This window comes from Marmota marmota, unplaced genomic scaffold, assembly GCF_001458135.2.
Source record: "Marmota marmota marmota unplaced genomic scaffold, marMar, whole genome shotgun sequence".
NCBI classification, from domain to species: domain Eukaryota; kingdom Metazoa; phylum Chordata; class Mammalia; order Rodentia; family Sciuridae; genus Marmota; species Marmota marmota.
The window spans coordinates 8580343-8590535 of NW_025999977.1; positions in this window are offsets into that span (position 1 = coordinate 8580343).

Below are 10193 nucleotides of genomic sequence, written 5' to 3' on the forward strand. Positions count from 1 at the left end.
GCCTGAGCCATGGATTTAATAAGAGCTAATGTTTATTGAGCATTTACTTTTTGCCAAGCACACACCTACATGTTTTACATGTATTCATTTGGACTTCATAACTACTTGACAGCATAGGTACTCTCAGTATCCAATTCTCATTATCCTTAATTTACAAATGAGGAAAGTGAGGCCCAGGAAAGTTAAATAAATTACCCAAGGTCATCTGCTGGTGAGTAGTTAATCATAAATCCAACACATGACTTGGAAAGTTCTCCTCCTCCCTCACTCTTCTATCTCACTGTGTCTCATTTACCCTGATCCTGTGCATTTTACACTGTGGGGTTGGTCAGACTGGGGTGCTGGTTGCCCTCAAGCTCCTTTGTTTCACTGAGCTGTCTTTTGGATAGCCACATCTCTGCCTCTGGCTGGAGTCACACAAAAAGCCTGAACATCTGATACTCATTGGTCATACCTCGTCCCATTGGGGTCTAATTTCACGCTGTGCTTAGTGATGCATGCAAAAGCATTATCTCCTGCTCTAACTGGTAGCCCCAAGGGTACTCTCGGACCATGGCCAAACTTGGGGTAACTGAGGCACTCTAACACAGCAGAGGCAACTTAATTCTTCAGCTGCTTACATTAAAGATGAGACAAAGGATGGACATTTTTTGGACTCGAGTTTCAACCCAATGGCTCCTCTACCACACTGTCCCTCCTTAAGTGTTCTCTCCTTGAGGATCTCCTCATGGTAAAGCATTGCCCACCCCACACCAAGGCCAAAGCAGACTAACAGAGCACCATCAGAATACCAAACAACATTAGTATTAGAGGCAGGTGGCCACTGCTCCTTCCTCTTTCCCATTATCTGACATGATCAGAAGTCCAGGTACAGGATACCTGACCTACATGTCCAGCCTTAGGGACCCTGCACTATTAATTATCATTAGCTTTCAAAATCTGCACAATTTAAAAAAAAAAAGAGCTTTCCCATGAATAGCAAACACACTGTCCTTCTCCCCACCCTACCAAATGCTGTGTTAAGAGCAACTGGAGGCAACAATTGTTCTGTTCAACATTTGTCCAGTTGAGACCATCTCAGGGTCTCCTTTATCTCTGCCAGAGTCCAGATCCATGGGGGAGGGAGGGTTCAGTATGTAACAATCCTGGAGGCATACACTACTTACCATATATGACTTGGATAATAATAAACAAGGTTATTATCCAAAAAATTTTTGAAAAGTGTTTGACATAATATCCATGAGTTTTGGAGTTTGTTTACGGAAAGCTTTAATTGTAATCATTAACACAAAGCTAGGCTCCTGTTATGTCTAAACAGTGGCATTGCTTTTGCACAATTTCCCTCTCATTCCACAATCAACGCAGATTTGTGGTGCCTGCCCCGAGTCAGTAGAGGTGGGAGCCACAGATGAAGACTCCTGTCCTCATGGGACTTCACAATGGCATGTTCTGGGAGATTCTTGGACATCAACTATTTATTTTCAAAAAATTCAGTGGGAATTATTTTAAGTTAAGAAATACCCATGACAGCTGGTTCGGGGGCAAATTTTCTAAACATGCTGTAACAAAACTGGCAATTTTAGCTAAATCATACCCTGTTCTTCAGACACTTGACTCAAATTTTTCTTTACTACAGTCAATCTGTATCCGGAATGTAGAAGCTTATAGGAATGAGCCAGGCCTGCCCAATCTTAAAAGACAGATTTCCGTGCTAGATTGCATTCTCTACAAGAACAATCTAAATATTTGTATTCAAAGAGAACAGAAAGAACACCTTCAATAACAGCCAACCTGAATATTTTAGTGAAAGTGTTCTAGGCTTTCTAATTGAGTGAACTAATTGAACTAATAATGTATTTCTGAAATGCCAGAACTCCTAATAAGCATCAGGAGAAAAGAAGAAAATATACAATCTCTTAAGGGTAAGCTAGATTATTTTCCTAAGACTTAATTAAGAACTGGACACTGTTTCAGTTTCTGAGGGACTTAATATATTGGGTATTTCATACCTCATCCTTCATGATTTAACATACACCTCTTCCATGTTCATTATGTGCCAGGCATTGCCCTAAACACTTTATTGATATTAACTTTTCATTTAAAACCTTATTCAGAAAACTTTATGAATTTTATAAATTTTATGCAATGTTGAGGCTATTTCTATAGGTGCCTTATGTAAGGTATACCTTTATGAATATTTCCCTGTACATCACTAAATTAGTGCTTCAAAAAGTCTCTGTACATTCTGCATCCATTAAATAAAAACATTAATTTTCTATTGATCACAGTCTTCTTTGGCTTAAAATAAAAATGCATATGGTCTTCAAATGTTCATCCTTGTATTATAATACTCTCCTACTCTGAAAGACTCACAGTTACTCAAAGTTCTCAGTTTCTATTACATGTGCTCATGATAGCAATACATGATTGAAAGAAAAGACATTTGCCTTAGAGTTTTAAGAGTAATAAGAGTAAAATTAATCTGCTTTTCTATGCTGTTTCACAGAAGTTATAATAAAATTGGGAAGCACTGTAGTGACAAAGAATACCTTTTTAGAGTTACAAAGTCCCATGATCAAATCTTCAAGTCTCAGCTCCACCTCGTACTAGCTGTGTGGTCTTGAGTAAATTACTTAATCTGTTAGATCTTAACTTCCTCATCAGGAAAACAAAAAATACCTGTGAACCTGGTCTTCAAAATTACTGCCAGGATTAATTAAAATAATATTTGTGCTAAATATTGAATATGGCTCGTCCCCACCAAAACTCATGTTGAGGCTTAGTCCTCAATGTAACCGTGTTGAGAGGTTGTGGGCCTTTAGGGTCATGATGAATCTGCTCTTATAAATAAGTTAATACTTTTCTCATGGAAATTGCTTTGCCACTGCAGGTGTTCAGCCCCCTTTCTCTCTTTTCCACACATACCTACTTGTCCTTCTGCTTTTTTCCACCATGTTATGATGCAGCCTAGGGCCCTTACCAGAAGCCAAATAGATGCCAGCACCCTGCACTTGGACCTCCAGAACTGTGAGCCAAATTACAAATAAGCAATTACCCTCTCATTCCACAGTCAACCCAGATTTATCTCTTTTCTTTATAAGTTATTCAGTCTTGGGCATCCAGTGCCAGCATTTAACAAGTTCTCAATAAGTGGTTGGTAGTTTTATTACCAATGCACAGCAGTACCAATTACATGGCAGGCAGTGCTGGGAGATCTGATGTATGCTAGCTCATTTAATCCTTTACAATCGTGGGAAGCAAGGAAAAGTCCTTCACATTCGTATAGATTAGGAAAGGGTCAGAGAGGCTAAATAACTTGTTCAATGTCATATAAGCAAACAAGTGGCAAAGAAGGGATTTGCAGCCAGGTTTACTTGATTCTGAAGTTCATTTCCACGTTGAAGCTTATTCTTTCCAAATTTCTTTATTATTTCATGCAAAATGTGGATTACTATTTCAAGTTTGTATTACTTTAGGGATAGCTACACGAATCCATTTGTTTTGCCTTGCATCGCCATGAATAACAAATACATCTTCCACCACATTTACCTCCTCTATCATTCAATTCAAGATAAATATATTTTGCCTAAAGCTTTTCTTGGCTTTTGGAAGAAACTCAAGGTCTGTACTTAAGATCTGTAAACAGAAGACAGATCAAATCACAGAGTCAAGAGTTGTGTGCTTCTTTGATTCCCAGTGCTGGGTGTGGATCTATCTTGATCTAAATTTGGATGTTAGTCATTATAACCCATCTTCATGCATTCCTTTTTTCATACAACAAATATTTATTGAATCCTGGGTGCATTATTCATGGATCCTACCTTTTTGGAGCTTTCAATAAGAAATAAAATATATAAAGAGGCCAAGAAATGTTAAGTTCTAGAAGAAAAGTAGTGGGAACATACTAGGGAGTCTCAAAGACAGCTCTCACTGGAGAGAGAAGAATCAAAGGAGGCCTAAGGGGAAAACTGGCCTCTTCTATTAATTGCTCCATCCAAGTGCAAACTATTTATTAATTTGCTTCAGAGTAATACAGAAAGGGGCAAATAGATGGGGGTATAAATGAAAGGAGACTAGCCAAAATTTGAGGGATGGAAGTGCCTCAAGCTTTGTTTACACTGAAATGTGTCTACAGGATCCATTTACATGTCTTAGAATATGCTTGAAATTTTACATTATAAAAAGTTAAAATATTGAACAAGATAATTTACTTATAGAGTAAACTGCATGCAAAAGGCTTTGGAGTGCATAATATAATGGTGTGGGCCTTGAAGACTAATGAGGCAGAAAGGATATTAGTGACTACCAAAAATGTGAACTGAATTCTCCTTCCTGTCTCCCCCTCCACAGACATAAATCTATCCAACAGGAATTGTTTAATGTAAAACTTCTGGTTAGAAAAGGTAACACTAGGGGGCTGGGGTTGTGGCTCAATGGTAGAGCAATCACCTTGCACGTGTGAGACCTGGGTTTGATCCGTAGCACCACATAAAAATAAATAAGTGAAATAAAGGTATTGTGTCCAACTACAACTAAAAAATAAATATTAAAAAAAAGTATAGGTAACACTAGGGTAATAACAACCCAGGGATTCCCCTAGTAGTGTGGCCTACCACCAGGGAAGGACTGAGCATATATCCTGATAAAAACAATCTATTTAAGTTTCAAAGAAATTCAAACTCAGTATAATCAATAAAGTTCGGAGGCTCTGGGGTAACTGCACACTTCACTCACAGAGACGTAACACGCAGGCCCAGGGAAAGACATCGTACCAATATTTGTGGATAAGACAAAAGCCTTCAAAGCTGTATTGACCCAAGAGTTATCAGTGGCTCTGTATTGCACGTGTGCTCAGTATGTTGCATAGGTATGGTATGTAGTGATTCTTGCTAATTAACGCAATGTAGTCTTGATATAGACATTCATATCATTTAATTCAGAAGCTATCAGGCATTATAAGGAAAAGGGAGAAAAGCGGGGAGAATAGAGTTCAGGCACCTGGCAGTATTCCAAAAAACTAGGCAGATTCTTGAAATATTGCACTGGAGGAGGTGGTGCGTATACTTTGCACTCTTCTAAGGGTGAGAAAGTATATCTCTTAGAAATTCTTGAATGTTTTACTAGAATTGGGAGGAAGTGGCAACCCAACTCTAAACCCAAATAAAAGCTACAGCAGACAAAATTAGAGAGTGTCACATGTTACTTTAATTCTGTGCTGCCATACTTTAGTGGCTTCTCATTTGAGAGTGCATAATTATTTTCAAATTATCATATATCATTTCACAGTTAAATTTGATTATGAACTAGAACATCTAGGGAAATTGGAATTCTACATGCAAACTAGATTCCAATTCCTATTTATTATCCTTTTGGATAGTATTGTTTCCTGAGCCCTCAGATCAACTATTTGCCAGATAACCATGGCACTGGGAAATCTTTAACTGGAAGAGATAGGTGCTGTTTTATATAGTGTGTTTGCAAGAGACATCATTTGTTTATATCTGAAACCTAGCTTGAATTCAGTAGGGATATACTTTTCCAAGAACATCTCAAAATATTTCTTTAAGAAAATGTAATTCACTTGACCTCTTATCTCTTAATTACACCCAAATGCATGTGTGTGCATGTTCACATGTGCATGTATGCTTTCTATACCTTATTTCAATAACAGAGAAAGATGCTCCTAAGGGGGCCTCTGCCTTAATACACTATGAGTCAAAATGACTTGGAAACTCCCTGGATATATTATGATCAACAGTTCTACTTCCAGTTTTGACAGTCTTAGTGCTGCTCTTAAGCCACCAGGCTCCTGTTATTCTTCTTCTTCCTTCCAAAGAGAAACAGTGATTTTGTTTATATATGCAGTCAGTATGATAATTATCTACATTTGTTTCTACCAGCTCTGTTTGATCTCTGTAGTGACAACTGATAAAATCCATCTCTTTCATAAAGCCAAGTATCTTTCAGATCCTAGGTCACAGGTCATTTCCTTGGGGGAAACCAAAAGACTTTAAAGAGGTTATAAAGCCTGTTTTCTTCACAGAAATCAGCCACTGAGGATAATCTCACAGTCCTCAATTCTAATTCCCACCAGCTGTGTGATTATTTGATTGGTATCTATGTATTCCATAAGACTGTAAGTTCCATGAAAGTAGGACCTTGGTCAATGTTGCTCATTATTATTTTCTCAGTGCCTGAAACAAAGTAATCAGTAGATATTTGTAAAAATAATAAATGGATACATAGGTGTTCGTGTGTCTGTGAAGAGATAACTGAATTAAAGAAATTTCTCAAAGAAGCTTTATCAGTAACACTCTAGAACTGCACTGTTTAATACAGTAGCCATTAGACGTGTGGCTATATAGAACAACCTTAAATTAATTAAAACTAATAAAACTAAAAATCCAGCTCCTTGGTTGTACTAGTCACATTTAAAATGCTCAATAGTCACCCACAGCAAGTGACTAGCATACTTGACAGTGCAGATTAGAGAGCCTTGCCATTACTGTGGAAAATTCTATTGGATAGCACAGCTCCAGTGATTTTGAAATTCCAGCATAAGGGTAGTATTATTTTTCCAGGATTCATCAGATCATTATTACTACTGCCATTGTTAATATAAACTATGTGACTTAAATCCCTTTCTTATAAAACTATTCTTCACTAAATGCTTGAGCTTAATCTAAATATTTTACCTCTTTTTCTCCCAAAGTGTATGTAAGTGAATCATTTGGTTACTTTGGTTTGCAGGGGTCCAAGGGCCTATAGTTCTATATACTTTTCTGATCACTCAAAAGAATCCTTGAAATCAGGGAAATACACTCTTTTAAAAGTGCATTGATTACACAGACCAGGCCTCTCTGCAGTGTTTTGAATAAAACACTGGGAAAAAACATAATGTGTTGTAGAAGTCATCATGAGCGTCCAAGGAATTGGAATCTGTATTCACTTACTTAATTATGTTAAATGCATGATTGCACACATTTTGAAGTTGTAATTATGCATTAGACTGGTCTAGTCTTCCAAATGAATAATATCAAATATGTTTAGTGAGATCCTTTTATTTCAACAGTTAAGGATTTTTTTTTTAAAAAAAAAGTCTAAGACTCAAGTTACAGTTATTTTATTCTATAAATTATGAACGTTTTGTTTTTGAGAGTGGAGATTAGAAAGTTTCCAGAGGTTAGAAGAACACAATTAAAATGAATTTAAAGTAATAATTTGATATAAATAACAAACAAGCCAAAGCCTCCTCAGTGATATATTTGTTATGAAAAGGAGAAGAGAATAGTGAAGATGATATAAGGAGTGGGGCAGAATGCCCAGATTCAAGTGAACAAAACAGGAAACAGCACACCAGGAGAAATTTCCAACTGCAAATCGCTACTAGAATCCTCTTAGAGGGAGAAAAGTTCCATGTCTCCTTTAAACAAGCTAGACTCTATAATCCCACTTATCTCCATATCTCTTAGAAAAAGACAGATTCTGTTCAGTAAATTTATGATTACCTCTCCTGAACCCATAATTTAAATTATATGTCACAATTTTTTGTCAATCTTTTATCATAAAATACCAAATCCAACTTCTGAATAAGTCATTTTTGCCACATTTTCTTGGTTTCAGTGAGTTAATCAAAGCAATGAATACCAGCACTGCTTTTGACAGGTAACCTCCTCAATGCCAAAAATGCTTGTCAACATCACCAAAGCACTATCATTTATCATATTCTAGTAACTTCAAATTTTCATACCATATATATTCCAAACTATAGGAAATCAAATATCTCCCTAATAATAGCGCACTTAAAAATGTCAAGCCCTACAAATTGAGAAGTGCCCAATTAACCCTTTTTAAAGTGCTTTTGCAAGGGTTGCACCTGTGTCTACTTAGAAACAAATCTTAAGACTGTTTCACTCTTTCAGTGCCTAGTCAACCTTTAGGTCTCAGAATTTTTCATTTACAAAATGCATGTCACATTTGACAAAGATGAACTCATATGGTTTCTCCATATGGCTTTTTGAGCAGTTCAGGTCTTGCTTCTTCAAGGGTAAACCTATGGATTGTCAGAATACCACACAGCAAATTTATCCATAAAGAATTTTGAGATATGATCTAGGAAAGGAAGGGTCAGATGAGTAGAAAATTGGAATATTGGAAGGTTCATGCCCCTTGTCTCTGCTAATTTCTGCATGGAAATTCATAATATTCATATGTTTAGGACCAGTGAAGCCCTTTTAAATCTGTCCAGATAGATTTCTTTGCACAAATTTGAAGTTCATCTGTCTTCTAGGTTGAGGCAAGAAGCAATGAATGAAGGCTCAGAGAAAGATAATAAGGAAAGATGAGTGGAAACTGTGATAAGCCCCAATTGACAACACTTGAATTTGTTATAAAAGTGTTTTAAAGACTACACAAGTCCATCTTGGAGTTACAAATTTGGAACTTTTTCTTTAGGAGATAGCTTAAACTTAGGGTAGGGGCAAAAGACTAGAATAACTTAAGGAACTTTTTTGTTCCAGTAAAATTCACATGGCCATGTTAAAAGAGGCCAGGAAGTTCCTGTAAAACAGTATTTTCATGTTTTAGGTTGTAAACCACATAAAATTATGAGCTAACTTTAACCTTTCTTCAACTTTTCTCCATCTCCCTCCCCAAATACCTCAGCTTTCTCTTGACTTCATTAAGTCTACTCTGTCTAACACACTCTACACCAACTTCTTTCTGACCACTGGTATCATCCCAAACAATGCAGGACATTTATAATTTGCCCAGATTTTTGTGCAACAATAATAACAAAGAGGAATTCTGAGATAGATCCTTTGTTAGCCTTGATGGTGCAATATTTCAGAAGATGATTTTACTTCAGGTGGTATTCCTTCTCTTAATGGAAACCATATTTAAAATGTTTCACTTACACTACTCTAGTGAAAATAGGTACTGTGTTTACATTCTTTGTTATTTGGTACAAGTGAATAATCCCTCTACTTTAATTTCTTCATATATTAATGTGAATTATTTTGCTACCTAGTTCAAAGTTGCAAAAAACATCCTGGGGCTGAGGGAGTAGCTCAGTGGTAGAATACTTGCCTAGTATATGTAAGGCCCTGGGTTCAATACCCAGTACCACAAGTAAAATAAAATAGCATCCTATGTATTGATGTTTTTTTTAAATATAGTCTGTGTTACATGGAAAATACTTTTTACAATTTCCATATAATTTACTAATTGTCTTGAATATTATTGATATAATAATGACATTGAGAGATACAGTAATGGTGTTTAGGCAGAAGAGTATGCATGAGAGAAAAAGGATTGAAACTGAGAAAATGACTATTGACATTTACTGTGTGCTTGCTATGTGTCAGACACTGTGATAAGTGCTTTTTTGCATTTATTAAATCTCATTTACTTTACACAACATTCCCGTGATTTATGAACTCCTAATAGTGGCATTTGGAAAATGACTCATCTGGTGATTTTTACTTTCTCAACCTAGTTGAACTAGACCTAGATTCTCCAGAATTCTCTTCCCTGTGAGATCCTGGGTTTGATTTGACCAGAAATGAAATCTGTATGAGATTTGGAAGGCAGAAGTAAAGCAGCAGCCATCACTCTACGAAGATCATCCTGGTTATATACAGTAATGAACAGTCGGAGGTGCCAGCAGTTTCTAGCTATCCATTCTCCTCTACTCCACATCCTTCTATTTTGAGACAACCTCTGGCCCCATTGATCAAACACAGCATCACATATACTTAAACATGAACTTTCTGAGGCAAAGGAACCCTGTAGATTCTCTACTAGTTCCCTATTTGGAGTCCCCTTTCAGCAGCTGAACATGCCTACCTTCTCAGATGGACTGATGGGTGGCCCTTCTGGTCTTCCAATGCCCTCTTCAGACCCTCACTTCCCCAGTGTATCCGACAGTGGAGGCTTTGCTTCCCCAGTTGAATCTTGATTGACAAAGGTAGTGGCATCATGGTGAGATTAAGTAGCTTACCCAAGATCATTCACTTAATAAACTGCAAACAGAATTAGAAGCCTTAATCTGCTTCCAGAGCCCACGATCTTAATAACCACTATGCATCATTGCCTTGAGAGACAGAGAAGGAAGGAGTCAAGAGAAAAGAAAGGAAAAGAGATCAAGCTTGAAAACTAAATAAAATGAGAGGAAGCAGAAGATTTAAAAAAAA